Below are 8,208 nucleotides of genomic sequence, written 5' to 3'. Positions count from 1 at the left end.
TTAGCAGAAGATTAATAAAGACATGATATACTATTAATTTATATAGATTTACAAAGAAAAATGAATATAAAATAATTAAATAAAAATATTATTTTTATTTATGCATATTATTTATTATTTATATTTAAATGTTCTATATATTGTTTACTATTTTATGTAAACCAATAATATACTATATATTTTTAAATATTAAATAAATTTTTAATGTGAGATACTTATTTTAAATAATTAAAAAATTAGAAAGACTAAATGTGAAAAATTCAAATTAAGAAAAACAAAATTGTTGGTTAAAGTATGGTGGTACTTTTTTTATTCTGTTTGTTCATATCTTTTTTATTTTGGGTTTCATAAAGTGTTTTCATTATGTTATTATAGGTTATTTTGTGGGGTGAATGATTTATTTCTTTCTTATAAGTTTTACAATTTGCTTTACTTTTTTCTTCCTTCATTCTTTTGATCCTTATTTTTCATCTGTATACAACAATTTATAAAATTTATTTTATTTTATTTTTTACATTTGATTTTATGGTTAGAAAAAATACTTATTTCCAAAACTACATGCATTTGAAAAGGTAAAAATAAACAAAAAAATTGTTTGTATTGATAAGTTTATTGTTCATTATCCCTATATTTTTCCGTTATTATATCTCTTTTTATGCTTTTTATTTGTTTATAATTTCAATCTTAAAGTTCATTTTAAATACTCGTTAGATAATGATAAATAAAATAGTGACAAAATATGTAGGTACTGACAGGACTACTAAAAAATGAAAGCAATGATAGAACCAACTCAGAAGTAGTAAAGGGAGATAGAGATTGGAGTTGGAATGACGGTAGTTTGAATAGACCTATCTTTCTATAAAGACATAAAGCTAGAGCGAAAATATCTCTATACCATCTAAAATCAACTAAAGTTCTACACTTAAGATTAGATAGTAATATTGTAGACCTATCTTTCTATAAAGATGAATCTCTAACAAAATGTTGAGGTAAGTTGACAATAGTCCCTTCAAAACAGTCATGAGTTGTTTGGTATGTTGTGGCTACCATATACGCATAGTTTGGATGAAGTTTTCCAATTTTTACCTGTAGTAATATTTGGGTTTATTTATATGTTACAAGTTGTAACATCCTAATTTTTATTACTTTTATTTTCAAAATGGAAGAGTTCTAAAAAAAAGTGTTTTTAGTTCAAGCAAGAATGGATAAGAATTTCTCATCTGTACTCTCGCTCAAATGAAAAATGTCTTGCTCAAGCAAAAATGGATAACCAAAATGAGAGTTTTTTAGAAGGTTTTTGCTCAAGCGAGAAATGTCTCGCTCAAGCAAAATATCAACAAATGTGTAGAAAATTTTATCTAATTTTCTTGCTCAAGTAAGAGTTCTTGAGAAAATGAGCATTTAAGTGACCCTATCATTTAAAAACATAGATCACAAGGAAAGTAACCATTCTCATCTCACTCTCAGTTATGTCACTCTCTTTCCCCAACTAGAAAATAGTCTTACTCTCAAACCTCTCTTGAATGTATAACAATTTCTTAGATATTTTTCTTAGAAAACACTCTTACTGTCAAAAACATAAACTGAAACACTCTCAGTTTCTTACAGATTTTTCTTTCAATTTCACTTCTATTTCATCATTTTATTTTTTTTCAAAAGTTATTATACTTTGTGATACTTAGAAAGAATTCAGTCTTTCAGATAACATCTTTCACTAAAACTTTTGAGTAAATTGTCTATTTTAGGTAAGGAGAGTTATATCCCATCGACTATATACTCTTTATTTCTGTATATGGTTATACACTTTTTATTCTACTAGTATAAGTTTCCAAATGGATTCTTTGAATGCTAAACCTAAGGTTTGACTCAAGGATCATTTGAGAATATAAATTTTTCTAGAGAAAGTTAAGAGAAGAATAAGATTTGGTTATTTGATTGAGTTGATGAACTAGATAATAAATGTTTTATTGTCTCTTGAATAATTGGAATGTGATTTATTAAAAATATGTTATTTGAATTGAGTCCGGAGGTGGCCAACCTATGGCATGATTTGATTAATGTATAATGAGAATGGAGAAATTTCACTATGAAAAGTCAAATGATGAGGAATAAATGATGAAAAGAATAGTGTGGATAGTTACAACCATATACTAGGAGTACGGAAGGTGGAGACGATTTCAGAAATTAAAGGGAAATATAAGATAGTGATTGTTATTCATCATTGCACATAATGTAATGAAAGCGAAAACATCACAGACTACACATTTATTTCTCTACTAGACTCTGACTATACTTTTGCTAAGGAGCTGAGTATTGCACACATTGTATCTGTATGCAACGGTTAACCGTTGACCATCCATACATGTGGAAGACCTCAAGAGATCCTAGCAGCAATGATTGGTCATGATAAAAGTATAGAAGAATGTTCAAACTACTAAAAGATTGTGATCACAATGTACAGAAAATGGTGTATACATATTGAATAGTGTCATTTTAGTATATGTGTTAAGACATTGTAGACATGATTGTAATTGTGTTTTGTTTGCTATTGTAAAATTTTAAATTGATTATCTTGTTTTAGTGATGAGGAGAAGACTCATCCTTACTTACATTTTCAAGCAATGGAAATGATCCAGCCTAAGATCATATTATCCAGATTTTGGTGTGGGAAAGATATGCTCATTAGGACTTGATGTACTTTGATCATGTAATTATTTAAATTAAGTCCTAATATATTTGTTTATGATTGTAAATACTAAACTCCTGAATTGAAGTGATACTAAATATAATAATTATTTACTATTATTCAAATTGTATTTTATATAGCAGATTTTATTGTAACGGGAAATGTTTAATTGTATGTGAAATTCTATCATTTCAAGCATTATTAAACATTTTATGAATCAAATGGCGAAAAATTAAAATTTTAAAAAACTTTGTGCTGATATTTTCTCGTATCATGTTTTAGAAAAAGTTAATTAATAATTTAATTAAAATTATATATCTTGTATGAACTATGCAAAAATAGTTTATTAAGTAAGAGCGTTAAATGTTAGAAGTTGATGTTTTTTGGATGCTTGATACAAACTTTGAGTAATATCTTTCTTAACAATATTTATTATTTTAGAAGTTTTTCTAGTTCTAGGTATATATAGAAGATTCTTTTGAAAGTTGAGGAGTATCAAGAACAGTTTTAAGTAAATTACTAATTTTACTTGAAAATTCACTAGGTATCTTAATTACTAGAATTTTTTGTTTTGCTTTGGGACTTATTTTAAATGATTTGAAAAGAGATTTTTCTAGTTGGGTTTGAGACAAAGATATCTCATTCTTTTTAAATTTTGTAAAGATCTTTTCTTTACTAATTTTTTTTTTCTTATAACTTAAAGATATTTATTAGTATAATTGACCTATTCGATAAGGCCTTTAATATCTTTAGGGGATATTGCCTTTTCTAATTATTTTGTTCTGAAAGGTGTAGTCATAGCATGGTTATTACTATCATTTTTCGCTTTGAGAAATTAATATTGAGTAAAGGGAGGTAATTGATACCGAATTATCTCACCATCCTTAATTTATCAAGTTGTAATAACATTAGTAGATAATTCACTAATAATGTCAACTTCTCATGGATAATCAATATTATTTCTAATTATGTATGCATTAAACTAATAATAAAATTAGATATTCTTTTTGACCTTTTCTGCAAATTTATAAAATTTGTCTTAAAAGTCTTTTCTATTATTTCCCCTAGAATTTTTGAAAAATCATTCTCCTTAAGGTTTCCATTCTGCAAAATATTATTTTTTTCAAAGGGATTCTTTATCTATAATGAACTTATGTGACAATTTCATAAGAATCATTAAAAGACAAATAAGTTAGAGATTTGATAGACTATTGGTCTTCCTCGTTATCATTTTGATAACTTGTTCTAGGAATGCTAGATGATGTATATGGAGGTTTATATGTTATGGGATATGGGATACTAATATGGATATCGTAGGTTGTAAAGATTGCGAGTGGATTGAGAAGAATCTTCTTCTATACGCATACTCAAATTGTCTTGAGGCCTCTATTCTAGAAGAAAAATGAGTTTCTTTTATTGAAATTTATTTTAACTTTAGTTATCTTGTTTAATTTCTTATAGTTATTGAGTAGGTCTAGGAACAAAACGTATAGCCTTATCCATAAACCATTTTTTAGGAAGAGTTACTTCATCACATTTAATTGTTTTTGGTAGAGAAACATTAGTCTTTTATATTAGTGATAAACAAGGTTGCTTCTCCTTTTTGTGGTTTAAGGAGGACCCTAAAAGAACAAGTATTTATAACCTTATATTGGTTCCTATAGATTAAGTTGTTGGAATGAATCATTCTTTCATGTCAAGACCACAAAAGTGGGTGTTTAACAATAAATAGTCTAAGATATTTCTATCTACTAAACTTATAATTCTATTTACTTAACAATTAAAATATACTAGTCTTTGCCCATCACTAATTGCTATTGTTCTTATCAGGGAATCTTCAAACTTATTGTCTAAAATCGTGAAGATACATTAAGATTACGACATGTATACCCATATCTATTAAAGGTTTAATTACTACTTAGACACATCATGTAAGTATTTGTATTTTTTGATATGATCATTTATTGACCATTTGAACATAATTTGTTTAGCCTAACCTTTGCATATTTGGATTGTGCAGCAAAAAATCTTTCTAACTCAACTTGTTTCACCAAAAACAGACATCGAATCATTGAGTTACAAGGAAAACGATAAAACTCCTCCTTTTTATGTGTTTTTTGTGTTACAGCAACATGGGAGACTGATTTTCATTTTCCTAACCTTTGAACCTTGCATGCAATCATTCCTTTATGATCCTCACAGAATTAGCTTTCAAACACAAGTGGTTTCACTCAAAACGAACATCAAAATCACAAGTTATAGTAAAAATAATGAGATCTCTCTTTGTTCTACGTTTTCAGTGTTTTAACAGCAAAGGAGCCTATTTTTCTTATTTCTGTGATCTCCAAACCTGACATGCAACACCCCTATGTATTCCGTGCAGAATTATCTTTCCAACAGTGCATCCTGAGCTCAAATCCGACATCATTTGCCCCTTAATCATCTCGAATACGTAAGAACCTTCATTTTTATGTTTTTTGCAGAAACAGTGTAAAGAAATAAGTTTTACGCCCTCTGTACAGAGTTGTTTCAACCCAAAAAATTGATTTTCATAAACTACATGAAAATAGCTTTCCAACACATATTTTTATGTTAATTTTGGACTTTGTTTGAATACCTTACGAAATGAATTACAAAAATGGTGCAAAGCTAAAAACTATATTGAAATGCCCAATATGAGTATGCATATAGGCATATACAGGCTGAGTGGGCACCATTTGTGAATTTGAGCCCTTTGAGGGTAGGAAATGCGTGATGATACGTTGACAATAAATTGGCATAAAAGTATATGCGCTCTAAGAAATTTGGCCATGGTTTCAGTTTCAACCTTGAGTTCAATAATTGAATCTAATGACTAAAAATAAACCTTCGTGAAAACTTTGTTTTTTTCTTTTTGAAAATAAATGAGTAATGTAACTCTAGTCGGGTAATGGTTGAAACTCAAGGAAATAGATGAAGCTAGTAAGCTTAGAACACTTAGAGAAAGTGCATTGAGGCACGAATATGAGTACTTGCTAATTCTCTACATATATATGGTTCTAAATAGTTGATAAAATCATGCGAAATCTTAAATATGGCCAGCGTCTGTGTGTGTGATTAAGGGAATGCAACTCCAAAAGTGTGCATGACTATTTAGAACGCAAATATGTGTGAAATTCCACTCCCCTATGAAGGAAGTCACGAGGTTATTTTATTACTGCTATTGGTGAAAGATAGGGAGGATCTCGACGTCTAGGGGATTTAACGGAGTTGGGTGACTTACCAATAGCCCTATGAGTGTCTTAGGCCCCAGAACTCTGGCTAAAAGTCTCCACGCGATGCTCCTTTATCTTAACTTTCTCCTGAGGCTTATCTTGTTGGTCGAGCTAGATCGATTGATGGAGATTCGAGTTCCCACCATACATGCGAAATGTAGGTTGACTATTAAAACTCCCAACAACTTCTGAACAATAGGATTGTTATGGATCCAGAGTCGCATAAGCATAAAAATGAGATTTTACCAAATCAAGAGTTATCATTTGCATTAATCATACATCATGTAATTATACTTGCATTTTGTTAGATTGTAAAAGTTACAATGGCATTAATGTGACGTATGCTCGTATTTACTTTACTTGAAAATATATCTCACTCCTTCTTTTCTTTGTTGAAATATGTTGTGGTGTTGGACATTTTCTTTTAGTATTCACAGATCTTGAGGATGGCCTTTTTCTATCCTATTTTCTATGTTGAGCTCAATTTGAGGATGATCATTCAGATACCAAGGAGATAGAGGGGGACCCTTCCAAGGAGTCCTGACCGCTATTTAGTTATTTCTTTTGTTTTTCGCTGCTATAGGACTCCATTTGTTGTATGGTGGAGAATTCGATACTTCATATTTTATTTTGGTAGCGTGGGTGTAATGTACTTTATTTTGGTACTTTGATAGTCGTGGATTGTGTTTTAAGATTCTTGGATAATTATGGGATTGTTTATATGACCAAGTTTATGTTATTAGTTATCTTCTTATTTTTATTTGGATGAAATTAAATAGGCAAAAAATTGGTTCTTCAATGCATGCATGTAATGAATGTGAACTCTGTGGGTTCCTCCCTTAAGAGAGTTATAGTTGAAGTGATAAAGCACATGTTGTATCTCATATTATTAGTAATTGGCTCATGAGTAGGTGAAAAAGATTGGAGTCTACTTGTATAGTTATATCAATACATTGTATGGCTATATTATTCAAGTGCTACTTACTAATATTATGATTTCTTAAAAGTTCTAACTATGAGTAAATGAAGAAAATAAAATCTCATTAATAATTATTAGTAATAAGAGTATGACATAAATCTTTATAAACTATTGTCTATCAGGTGCATGAAGAATCAAGATCTATGCCCTGACTGCATGTCACTTTAAAATATATTAAAAGCAAGTATCTCAATATTTAAGAATAATAGTGGTATTCATAAACCAGGTTGAATAATCCTATGCACTCATGTTAAAAAAAAAAAAAACCATTCTCCTTAGTCCAAGACTCTTAATAGCAATAGGTATACATTATATGTCAAGTTATATAAAAGTGGTAGGATTATTGGGTCTTGGTCTCGCCGATACATCAATCAATATTATTGTTGTTTTCCTTATTTCATTTATATTCACTTCCATTATATATGTCATGACTTTTTTGGCTTTATGTATTTATTATTTGTTTCCATTTGTAGTTTAGTCTATACTATATGTAATTTTTCATGTTATATTATGTAGTTCATAAGTATATCTTATTATTTTTAACGTATTTATGATTTACGCTTAATATAATTTAAAAACAAAATTTCATAATAAATTAAACAACATTAAATATGACAAATTGAACTTATCATCATGATTAACATTCCAATATATACCACATTAAAATATTCAAATTAATAATTTACAACCAACACAAAAATACAATTACATCAAACTACTCATGATCTTGGTTGCATTGGGTTTGTCTTGGAAAATAATGTTAGTTGTGACCAATATATTTGCATAAACAATGTCACTGTCATAGTTGAGAGTCTACTAAATCTAATCCATTCTTAATACGAATAGACTTTGGACAAACCTTTATCAACAGTACTCAATACTCGTAAGATAACAACTTTCATTTATTAAATGTGAAAATGTTTTGTCTTTTTCAAGAGGCCACCACTCAAATGAGTAAGCATTTATAGCATATTGTAACGAATAAATGGGATTAACCTATTACAAAAAAAACTATATTGACTACGACATAAGTAGCTTATAGCATGTGAGTATGTAAATCAATATGTCTAAAACTTACCATATTCACACAAAATCAAATCACAATAATATGACAGTTCACTTATGACTACCCCATTATGTCACTATTTTAAATGACTCTTCAACTTTAAACCATGTTCATTGTATTTCATATCATCAAACTTGATGTGAAGATGCTCTTATTCATTTCATTCCACTTGTTGCACCATTTTACAACAATACCTATTACCATTATTAAGCTCAAACATGCT

Source organism: Abrus precatorius, unplaced genomic scaffold, assembly GCF_003935025.1.
Source record: "Abrus precatorius isolate BTA unplaced genomic scaffold, Abrus_2018 Scaffold9, whole genome shotgun sequence".
In the NCBI taxonomy this organism is placed as follows: domain Eukaryota; kingdom Viridiplantae; phylum Streptophyta; class Magnoliopsida; order Fabales; family Fabaceae; genus Abrus; species Abrus precatorius.
The sequence above is the reverse complement of the archived record's forward strand: the minus strand, read 5'-3'. Positions refer to the sequence as shown.